This window comes from Procambarus clarkii, chromosome 24 (assembly GCF_040958095.1).
Source record: "Procambarus clarkii isolate CNS0578487 chromosome 24, FALCON_Pclarkii_2.0, whole genome shotgun sequence".
Classification (NCBI taxonomy): domain Eukaryota; kingdom Metazoa; phylum Arthropoda; class Malacostraca; order Decapoda; family Cambaridae; genus Procambarus; species Procambarus clarkii.
In genome coordinates, this window is record NC_091173.1 from 5,497,449 (window position 1) to 5,510,176 (window position 12,728).

The 12,728-nt window shown below is 44.5% G+C and overlaps 1 protein-coding gene across 6 annotated transcripts in view; it reads right to left on the bottom strand.

The window, feature by feature from the left end:
• LOC123761783 (uncharacterized) overlaps positions 1 to 12,728 on the bottom strand; it is a 235,395-nt gene that overhangs the window by 88,453 nt on the left and 134,214 nt on the right. The window lies entirely within an intron of this gene.

Genomic DNA, 12,728 nt, shown 5'->3' on the forward strand with positions numbered 1-12,728 from the left:
GGTCCGTCACCACAGGACCCGAGGCCGAGTCCTCTCCCCAAGCCCCGACCCCACAAGACAAGGACGGAGCAGCCGGAAAAGCTGGAGGAAGGGGGGCCCACTGGTCAGACCCTGAAGCTTCGGCCGGGAGACAAGACTCGAATGCCTCTGCCACCCCCCCGGAAGGGGCAACCCCCGAAGCTGCCCGAGTCTCGAGATCAAGTAACCCCCTGCTCCGACCCCGAAACCCTCAGACGCTTCGGGGCCGGAAGCAGGGGCGGGGGACCAGAACGAACAGAAGGGGAAGGACGAGGAGGTGCGGACTGAACCAGGATCGAAGCAACCCCCACCCCCAAGTCCGGGTCTCGAAAAGCAAAGCGGGGCAGCCCCGGGGCATCCGGGGAAGCAACCAACCGAGCGCGTTGCAACAGACGAAACCTAGACTGCAACGCACGTGCCGCCTGTACCCGAATAGAATCATCAGAGGATTGGGTAAATTGAGTCACAAGCAAGCAGCAACACTCACAGGACTCAGGGTCGAAAGTATCACCGACCCAACAGGCAGCGTGGCAGAGGCAAAAACAATGAGGGTCACCCTGAGACAAGGGGACCGAGCAACCCTCAAACTCGCACACAGCGAGTGGGGACTCCGGGGTCACATCCATCGGACCCACGCGCCCCCTAGGGGATTCCCAGGGTCCTGAGCGTTTACTTTAAGAGGACTCGCGCTCAGGTAGTCCCAGGCAGGGTGCTGCAAACCGGCGCCCAAAACTACCAAGCAAACTTCTAAAGCTGAACCCCAGGGACGTGTACACTCACGGGGACCTAGCAGGGGGCGCCACCGAGGAGAACAGTGGAAGGGCAAAAACAAACTGAATAAAATGACAGAACCCCCCACCAGGCAAAAACAAAAAGAAAAACAAAACCCCGCAAGAGGACAGCGAACCCCAAGGAACAGAGCCGGCCGCGATGTCGGGAAATACAAGCTGAGCAGCACCCTGCGCCCCTACCAGTGCAAACTGCCTCTTACCTGCCGGTAACAAGGGAGAACAGAACACCCAAGAGCCCAACAGGCGGCCGAAAAACCGAAAGGTAAAACGGACCAGCAGAGGCAGACCCCGAGGAGCCTGTGGAAGGTGGCCCCAAGCCCCAAGGGCAGTACTTACAGGGCACCTAGGGAAGGCAGCCCTAGGCGCATGCAGCCCGAGTACTGAAGATAACTCCTGGCTCTCGCACCCACAAAACTAACACCACACTCAAAGCACAGTGCAGTAGCGACACCGGAGCCAGAGCACACGACCATCGCCTATAGCATCAGCCTCAAGAACTGAGGTGTGGGTAGCCGGCGCGGGGGGTCTGGGGCTCCCCCTTCCCCCTCCCGGGGAGGGGGGAGCTGCGCAGACAGCGGCGCGGCAGTGTGTGACGTCACACTAGTTTGCTTGTTTTCGGTTGGGGAGTTCTATCCACTAGTTCGGTTTTAGGTAGCAATTTTAACCAGAATAGGGGTTTGTTTTGGGGCGCTTACCTTTCTGGGTGCCTGTTCCGGTCGATGGCAGACATAGAATGCTTCCAACTACACGGGGGCTTCTATAGGCCATTGCTCCCCTTGCCTCTCTGAGGGGGCCCGGTTCTGGCCGTGGTCCCCGGTAGGCCTAAGAACTCCATACACATGACTGATGCCAAAGTCTGACATTAGCATATCAGCCTGGGATAGCTTCGGGGAGCCGACGGGGCTCCCCCCAGAAAAAACTCCCTTTCTATTTACGCTGCAGTACTGAAACTTGGGACAATTTAAGCACTTTTCATATACAACTAGAAAAATAATATTGGTTGACATTGAACAACTTTCATTATAATAACCAGACGCCCCCTTAAATCTTGCATAGTACTCCAAAACATCATATGATGTGGAGCGCAAGTTACTGCAAGTCACTCAACTCATCATATGATGTCTTGCACAACTAAAGGGTTAAAATAAAAAGTCCCATACGGAAAACCAACACAAAGAAAAGCCTGTAGCCAGGGCCGTAATTCCTAAAACCCGTCCCAACGAAAATGAACTGTAAGGGGCAGGAGTGGGTGAATGGAAATCGACATCCACCTGCAGACATTGCAACACAGCAGTCGGTAGTGTGATACAAGAAGACGAAAAAACTCAGTGCTATAACTGAACACTGGTCAGTTCAAAATCAGGGAACTGAACATGTACATAGTCCGGGCTAGCACTATCAATAGTATAGCCAATATGCACATACTAATATACACAAGAATGTGTAGCATAGAAGTAGGAAATACATAAATATGCAATGAAAAGACCTTAAATATGGCCCCACATACCGGCAGATAGGGACAAAAGAGTATAATCAAAATGACAAACTAAAATGACTTAGGTAACAAGTGCTAACGTAATGTATAAAATCAACTAAAGTATATACAGAAAGATTCCAATCTATATACTAAGTGTGCAGCCAGGCACTGAATGATGTCAATGAATGAGTGTCCAGGGGCAAGAAAAGATGCAGTCACTGAAAAAGTAGAGCAAAAGTTACCGAAATTCAGGGCTATGCCCCACGGTGTAACGAACAACAATATACAGTGGCACCTTGACTTACGATTGCCCCGACTTACAATAATTTCGAGTTACAATGTAAATTTGATCGAAAAATGCAACTCGATTTACGATTGTGTCGTCGACTAACGATATTTGTTGGTAGACGTTTAGGTCGACCGAGCGTGTGGTTCCTGGTCATGCGGGCCGACCTGCCTCAGTTTACTAGTGCTGCCCACTTAGTGACGATCATGTCTATAAGAAATTTTGTTTTTGTGGTGATTTTTTGCTTATTGAACAGAAAACTGATTATTATATACAGTATATCATGCCATGGGTCCCAAGAAAGTCAGTGATAAGGTTCAACATATGAACAGACATGTAAGAATGACTATAGAGGAAAAACCAGAGGTCATATATAAACATGGAAATGGTACTAGTGTTGTTGAACTAGCTAGGCAGTACAATAAATCTAGAGGCGGCGGCGGCATTAACCCTTAAATGGCGCATGGCTATATACCATTTGACACCCACAGGCGCATAAAAAAAAAAAAAAAAAAAAAAAAAAAAAAAAAAAAATAGTTTTTCTTCCTACCCTGTTAATTAGTGTTCACTGATCATGGGAAAAATAATAAAAAATCGTAAGAGGCATATATTGCCCGCTATAGGGCTGGGAAGTCTGGCAAAAAATAGGCACTGACTCAGCGTGCGTCCCAGGCGGTCTGTTGATCACCAGCTGTTAGGCCAGAGTTGCCACAGAGATAATTACCTAATTATTTCAATGTCTCTGATTGATTTTTCATAGTTTTTTTGCTGTAATATTATTTAATAGTGTGTAGTTTGATATATTTATATAATAAAATGAGTGAATCATCGCTGTACTCAAAAATATGGTGAGCATATTGTTGATTCAATTATGTTCATCAATCAGTGAACAAATACTTTGTCGGTTATTACACTATATACACAGGTTATATATAAGTATCTGCATGTTTTGTTCACCATAACGAACCACTAAGTTGCTATTATGAGTCAAAAAGTAACAAAGAGTGACCGCCGTGTACTAGCCAGCCACTCACACCCTCCCTCAAGTCACCTGACTCACCCACATTCTCCTCCCACAATACTGTTTTTGCTTTTATTACTATATACAGACGCTATATATAAGTATCTACATTCGTGTTCACCATAACGAACCACTAAGTTGGTATACTGAGTGGCAGTGGCAGGCAGTGGCAGCCCGCCACTAGCTGCCACTCCCTCCCTCCCTCACCTCACCTGACTTGCCACCATTCTCCACCCACCATACTGTTTTTGCTTTTATATACAGACATTATATATAAGTATTTACATGTTTTGTTCACCATAACTGTACATCTAAGCTTGTATGGTGAGTAAAGGCACAAAGACGTAGGACTTCACACAGTCAGCTGATGGCTGCCGCCCTCAAGGCCAGACGCACTAATATTTCTCCTCCAACAATACTGTTTGTGGTGTTATTACGCTACATACACACTTTATATATAAATATATCTACCTGTTTTATTCACCATACTTGTACAAGTAAACTGGTATGGTGCCCAAAGACCATCGTGGTAACCAGTAAACAACACCGTCATCTGCACGGTGGTGTCGTGCAGACGACGCCACCGCCCTCACCAAAATGGCGGCACCCAGCCTACTCCTCTTGCTGTTTATACCCTCTATACACACGTTATATATAAGTATCTACATTTGTGTTCACCATAGCGAACCACTAAGCTGGTATGGTGAGTGCAGTCAATAAAAGGTGGCCACACACAGTCAGAAGACATCGCCACCACCCTCCCTCCCACAGCATTACTCCTCCCTCCATGGAGCACAGCGCTAAATATCACCACAATCCTGCTATTATCAGAACCCTGGTCAGTTTTATCACAGTCAGGGGTCTTCTGTAATAATATCATCGCTACATAATAGCATGAACAAGTATATTATGGCATTTTTTGGCGATGCTGTGGTCACAAGCTGAACAGCAGTGCTATGAGCTGATGCTGCGTGCGTCAGGCTTGGTAGCTTACTCAATACTGAGGCCCCTAACACCCGGGAGTTTGGCCCATGATTTTTTTTTTAAATGGCGTCTGTTTACAAGAGCCCTGATGAAGGTGTGGTGAACCCTGTGTATCCGCGTGCTGTTTAAATCTTGCTGTAGTACTCCAAAGCATCACATGATGCGATGGGCAATTTACTGCAAGTCGGTCAAAGCATCATATGATGCGATGCGCAATTGAAGGGTTAAAGGATGTCCCTTCCTCATTAATTAAGAAAATATGTGCAGTATGGCAAGGACTGCAAAGTTTTGCTGAAAAGAATCACCCAGATCAAGCTGTAACAGCCCGTTGCATTGATCTTTTTAATGACAATGTGATGCCTCACTAGAGACAAGTGTTGGAAAGAAGGGAAAAACAATATTCAATGGAACGATTTCTAGTGAGAAAATCAAGCAGTGAGCCAGAAGCAGGTCCTAGTGGTATGCAGGCAAAACATGCCAGACTGTGTACCCCAGAGAAGTCCTCATTGCCTGATGTTATAATGGAAGGGGATGCCCCCTTTCAAACAGCAACACCTCTCCCGTCCCCCTCTCCTCACTGCCTTCCATACGCCATCAAGAGTCCTCCATAAAGGTAAGATAAACATATGTAATGTATTGTAGTTAGAGAAAATAAATTTATTCAGTATAAAATGCATTTTGTAAGTAAATATTTTGGAGGGTGGGGAACGGATTAATTCAATTCCCTTTATTTCTTATGGGAAAAATCGCTTCGACTTACGATATTTCAACTTACGATCCGTCTCTGGGAATGGATTACCATCGTAAATCGAGGCCCCACTCTATACGGACATATTAATTTAACACTTTCGCGCTATCCGGACTGCATCGGCGCGTCCCGTTTCGTCTAACGCAAACGCATAGTGGACATAAAGTTGAGTCCTCTTTTAAAATATTTGTATAAAATTCAATTTTTATCCGATTTACTTTGGGTTTGTTTCAAACTGCGCGCTATGAGGCTCTCTTTCTCACCACTAGGCTGCATGGCACAATAATTTCATGAAAGGTGTGGATAACTTCGATCAAATGGTATTTTGTCCCAAACGGGTTGCAGGTGGGTGACTTTAGCCGTTTATACTGGTAATGCTTCCCCCATATCATGTATTATATGCATATGTCTATTTAGGGAATTTTATTCCGATCAATATACAACCAAAAATAACTGTGTGCAACAAGTATAAACTTGACAAACATAACAAAAGTAAAAACATTTCGTGTGTGTTTGACGCTCACTGATATGTTCCAGCGTTGTTTTATATTTGGCGCTATTCTAACTTACGCTTTGTTGATATTTTTTACCTATGGGCACATAAAACATTCTATTGCGAACACATTGACACAAAAATGAATGACGTACATAGAAAATTAATGTCATGAGAGTGAAATAAGTATAAACTTTCAAAGCGCCATGCGTCGTCCCGTCACCGATACCGGGTAACAATTTCACCACTTCCCACACTCTTGCGGGCGGGCCGCATCATTATTCTACGCTTATATTCATATCACCGTGTTGGGAATTTCATTGCGAGTCCATTGATACCAAAACTAACGCTGTAGAACAAGTGTGGAGGTGATTACAATCCCAAGAGTAAAAACATTTTGTTGCTGATGGGCGCTCACGGCGAGTCATCTTCGTAGTTATTTATTTGATGCTGGTATCCCTATACGTTTCGTGACTTTTTTTATTGATGTTCTTCTAGAGAATTTTATTGCGAACACGTTGGTACCAAAATGAAATACGTAGCATGAGAACTAAGGTCAGAAGAGTAAAAAGAGTATACACATTTTTGTTTTTACGCTTAAGCGATAAAAACGCAGCGCGCACATTCGGTTGGCTGAGTGACCTTTGCGGAGAGCGCGAAAGTGTTAAGGTATTCTGGTAATATTTCATTCACTAATTCACCTATAGCACTGGTCGAGAATAAGAATGCCAGCAATGCTGTGTCACCTTGCAAATACCTATTCCCCGAGTCTAACTGGGAGTGTTGCTTAGTCCCGTTGGTTGTCTTGTAGGGAGAGGTTTAACACTTTCATTGTTATTGACTTTAGGAGTAAGTAATATTCTGTTAATTTTGAGCTGGCAAAAGAGGGAACACACCTTAGGAAATAGGTAAGTCTGAGAAAAGCCAGGCACCTTGTGAGAAGAGACAAAGCATCGTGAGCATTCAAAGCCCCTATTCTTCCCTCCATCCTCCTCAGATCATTCAGCTTTTCTTCAAGGATTACCTCAATGGCGCTTGAGCTCAGAGGTGCCTCCTAGCAGCACACTGTTGGTGGGAGCGATCAATGGGGCTTCTGGCAATATGGTTCATACTGCATGATTGGTTGGCTAGATGAAATGATTTCACACTTTGATGGGTTTAGGGTGAGTCCTAACTCCCCTCCCTTAAATTTCACTAGCTGTAATCTCCAAGCAGGGACTCCTGTGTTCCTGTCAGGGTGCCATCGTCCAGGAACCAGATGTTGAGTTCACTTGTCACCCTGCATGTGACCTCTTTAGCAGCCATGCAGAAAAGGAAAGGGGCAAGTGGGTCTCCCTGCTGGACACCTTCTGTGGAAACACTTCATGTTCCCCAAACAACAGTGTCGATTCCCTACTGTACTCTGCTGAAGCGAAGGGGAGTAGAAAGGGAAAGCTTGTTCGAACTGCTTCCAGTACCACATCCAATTTTACATACATACAGTATATAACTTTTGGTTGAAAATGACTAAAAATTAACTCTCCAAAGCTCCTTTTCACAATACATTATGGTCTGACGCATAGGGATGCATTTCGCAGGACACTCCTTACATTTTCAAAGACAAATTTTCCAAGTTTTGCCAAATCTTATATTCACTTGGGGTGAGGTGGTACAGGACGTGATTGAGATGAATAAGTGGATGAATTGCATAATGGATATTAACCCTTAAATTGCGCATCGCATCATATGATGCTTTGGAGTACTACGCAAGATTTAAGCGGCCCGCGGATACACGGGGTTCACCACACCTTCATCAGGGCTCTTGTAAACAGATGCCATTTAAAAAAAAAAAATCGTGGGCCAAATTCCCGGGTGTTAGGGGCCTCAGTATTGAGTGAGCTACCAAGCCTGACGCACGCAGCATGAGCTCACAGCACTGCTGTTCAGCTTGTGACCACAGCATCGCCTAAAAATACCATAATATACTTGTTCATGCTATTATGTAGCGATGATATTATTACAGAAAACCCCTGACTGTGATAAAACTGACCAGAGTTCTGATAATAGCAGGATTGTGGTGATATTTAGCGCTGTGCTCCATGGAGGGAGGAGTAATGCTGTGGGAGGGAGGAGTAACGCTGTGGGAGGGAGGATAGTGGCGTTGTCTTCTGACTGTGTGTGGCCACCTTTTATTGACTGCACTCACCATACTAGCTTAGTGGTTCGCTATGGTGAACACAAATGTAGATACTTATATATAACGTGTGTATAGAGGGTATAAACAGCAAGAGGAGTAGGTTGGGAGCCGCCATTTTGGTGAGGGCGGTGGCGTCATCTGCAAGATTTATCATGTTGTTACCTGGTGACCACGATGGTCTTTGGGCACCATACCAGTTTACTTGTACAAGTATGGTGAATAAAACAGGTAGATATTTATATATAATGTGTGTATATAGTGTAATAACACCACAAACAGTATTGTTGGACGAGAAATATTAGTGCGTCTGGCCTTGAGGTCGGTAGCCATCAGCTGTGTGAGTAGCTATGTCTTTGTGCCTTTACTCACCATACAAGCTTAGATGTACAGTTATGGTGAACAAAACATGTAAATACTTATATATAATGTCTGTATATAAAAGCAAAAACAGTATGGTGGGTGGAGAATGGTGACAAGTCAGGTGAGGTGAGGGAGGGAGGGAGTGGCAGCCAGTGGCGGGCTGCCACTGCCACTCAGCATACCAACTTAGTGGTTCGTTATGGTGAACTAAACATGCAGATACTTATATATAACCTGTGTATATAGTGTAATAACCGACACGGTATTTGTTCACTATTTGATGAACATAATTGAATCAACAATATGCACACCATATTTTTTAGTACAGCGATGATTCACTCATTTTATTATATAAATATATCACACTACACACTATTGAATAATATTACAGCAAAAAAACTATGAAAAATCAATCAGAGACATTGAAATAATTAGGTAATTATCTTTTTGTGGCAACTCCGGCTTGACAGCTGGATAGCAACAGACCGCCTGGGACGCACGCTCAGTCAGCGTCTGTTTTTTGCCAAACTTCCCCGCCCTATAGCGGGCAATATATGCCACTTACGATTTTTTTATTATTTTTCCCATGATCAGTGAACACAAATTAACAGGTTAGGAAGAAAAAAAGTTTTTTTTTTTTTTTTTTTTTTTTTTGGTATGCGCCTGTGGGTGTCAAATGGTATATAGCTATGAGCCATTTAAGGGTTAATAGGCTATTAAATGTCCATGTTCTTGCTTCTACTGTCTCTGTGTTGGTTCTGGGTCTTGAAGTGGGTAGAATGTAATTATGTATTAACTGGTTATTGATTGCTGGTCTTGACTTTTTGATGTGCTGGACCTCACTGATGTCCAGTCTTCTGTTGTCGTTATACCTGTTGATTATTTCAGCGTTGCTTGTTCAGATTTCTCTGGTGATGGTCTAGATGTGTGAGAAGATTATATGCTGCTTGATGGAGCCCTGTTGTTTGTGCATTAATCGCCTAGAGAGAGACGTTGTTGTATTGCCTATACAGTATACTGAGAACTTTGGGGCTGACAGTCCTCAAGTGGGCATGTGAAGGTATAGATGACGTTGGTCTCTTTTAAGGCGTTCTGTTTGGTGAGTGGAGAGTTCTTCATGAGTAGGTTGGCGGTGTTTTGTTTTTGTAGTAAATTGTTAATTGTATCTTCTGATTTGTGTCTGTAGGGATAATGTTCCTATCAATAATATCTATCAGAACTCTTTCCTCCAGTTTATAAGCCGTAGGAAAAAAGTTCCTGTAAAACAATCTAATAGGAGGTACAGGTGTTGTATTAGTTAATTCTTCAGAGGTTGCATGACGTGTCACCTTTCTTTTACTGACGTCTTCAACATAACCGTTAGTGAAGTCATTATTGACTAGGACCTGCCTTACTCTACAGAGTTCCTCGTCGACCTGCTTCCAACGAGAGCTGTGAGTGAGAGCTCAGTCGATGTAAGCGTTGACAACACTGGATGCCTTCCCTGGTAGATGGCAAAATATGACATACTTTAAATGTAAAGTGTTCATATGCCATTGCTCTCTACACCTCTCTGAGGGGTACCAGGTTCTGGCTCTGGTTCCCAGTAGGCAACACAAACTCTGTGACTGATGACCCCCGACTAATATAGTACTATATCAATAGGATAGCTTCAGGGAGCCAACAGGGCTCCCCACAGGAAACGCAACTTCTCCAGTTCACTACGGCTAAACCATAAGAGATTGATACTTTTTTATTTGAACTTTTTTTCCTTCCTGGATAGTAATTAACCCCTAACACTTTTGAGCACCTGGCGCACGTGCCTCAACCCACCCCCAAGGTGTGCCTGGTATTTCCTGGGAGTGCGCACCCATACTAACATGTGTCCTCTTTCCAGTGTTCTGACCTCAATTTTTGAGCTACGTCGTTCATTTTGGTATCAAATTGTTCACAATCTAAAGGCACGCCTTTTAAAGCTAGTACGATAATAATCGAACAGTAAATGTAATTTTAACATTTTTTAATTTTGGATGCTCATCACCACAATTATTTATAATGTTCCCAGTGTTCTGACTTCAACTGTCATGCTACAGCGTTCGTTATGGTATCAAATTGTTCGGAATCTAAAGGTGGGCATTTTAAAACTAGTCCCATAATAATCGAACAATAAATGGAATTTTAACATTTTTTAATTTTGGATGTTCATCACCACACAAGTATTTATAATCTTTCAAGTGTTCAGTCATCCATTGTTGTGCTATGTCGTTCATCTTGGTATCAAATTGTTAGCAATCTAAAGATGTACATTTTAAAACTAGTCCCATAATGATTGGATAAAAATATTATTTTAAAAAATATTTTAAATTTTCACACAACATGCGTCACCAGTGGACATCCATCAATTTATTTATTGACGCAGACTGCGTCACCGTCAGACAAAAGTGTTAAGCTGCGTAATACTTACATAGGCGATTGGACATATAACTCAGTTTCTCAAACTTGCTCAAACACTTTCCAATTTTTTGTGCATAATCTACTAGCAAATGCTCCAACTTTGTCTAAATGATCACCAACGAACTTGAAAAACAAGAAAATAAAAAATAATTTTAAAATTGAATATTGAAAACTTCAGATTTTCAAATCTGATTAAAAAGTATAAAATATCACCAATTGTTCATTCGGTGTTATTATGTTCTCAGAATAGCAGACGAGCTTCATTTTCATAGAATTAGAATACTGTATAGGTTTTCAGTATAGTTTACTGTAAAAAAAATCATCAATATGGCATTTGAAGACAACAAAATTTATAACTCCAAATGTTTAGGATTTATGAAAAAAAAAAAAACAGCGTTGAATGTAATGAAACGCCATTTTCTGGGCGAGTCCTGGAGGCTTCCCTGTAGCTATCCCGGCTGAATGGATATGTATATCTTTCTGGCATCAGTCAATGCATGGAGTTCTTGTCTACCGGGGACCACGAGCCAGAACCTGGCCCCCTCTAGAGAGGCACGAGGAGCAATGGCCTACAGAGATATACATATCCAATCAGCCCCGCGCCGCTGTCTGCGCAAACCCCCCCCCTACCCGGGAGTTGGAAGGGGGAGCCCCAGACCCATCTGCCGGCGACCCAACCTACAGTTCTTAGGCTGGATGTCCAAAAAACATAAAAAACACCGCCGACCAGAGGGAGGGAGGGATGCCGGGGAGCCTCCGGGACCACCCAGAAAATGACGTTTCATTACATTCAATGCTGGTTTTCTGGGGGGAGCCCTGTCGGCTTCCCGGAGCTAACTACCCAAAGATAAGGAAAAACAGGGACCTACCCAGGAGGTGGTTCGTCCTCACTCCTCAATACGAAGTCGAGACAACTGACTGCAACCGCCGACCCAAGGCCACGCAGGCCCTACCTGGGCCCCGGAATATTCACCAGGTTTGACCCCCGTTTGACCTTCAAAAAACCCTGTTTCCGAATGTCAACCCAAGACATGTTGCCAAAGACAGCAGCCAAAGCAGCAAACTTACGCACGCCGTGGGCATGGGGATAGACCGCAGGCTGGCTAGACTTAATAACCCTGCGGACAACCTGAGAGACCCGAGCCCAGGAACAGGGAAGGGAAACCGGGTCAACCCAAAGCGCATCCCCGGCCACCGAAGCCGTGGCGTGCAAATAACGGTGGAGAGCCGCAACCGGACACACACATGATGCACCCCCGGCCTAACCAACCAAGTATCAACAACCCAAGGCCCTCTCCGAATTGCAGCCATTTCATTCTTCGCCAGAAAAGGAGGAGACGGCTGCAACTGAACCAAAACGACCACCAGGACCGAAGGAGCAGAAACTCCTGCGCCGGAGGAGAGCATGAAGCTCCCTGACCCGACCCCCAGAGGCCAATGCCAACAGGAAAAGAGCTTTATAAAAACAATCCCGAACGGAAGGGGCCACAACAAACCAAGAAGAGAGAAACGAGAACACCCGGTCCAAAGACCAGGACGGCTCACGAGCAGGCCGGAGGTGAAACAACGCCCGAGAAAGCTTGCAGAACGGGACAGAAGTAACATCAACACCGATAGCAAGCTGGAGCAGTTCCGCCAGCACCGCACAATACGAGGTGACAGTATTGGGCATAAGATGACGGTCCTGGAACAACCAAGAGAGAAAGGATAGAACAACCCTATCAGAGACCGAAGAATACCTACAAAGTGATGGGAAGAACCAGAAGTACCGCCAGAAAACTTCATACTGTCGCCGAGACGAAACACGCAGGTGGGAGACCAACAACGAAGCCACCTGCGCACCATACAAGTGATGATAAACCGAAGTCAAAAACTCCAGACGTGAACACTCGAGAAGAAGACTGAACCAGCCATGTACCGGGCTGGACCGATCGGCTGAAA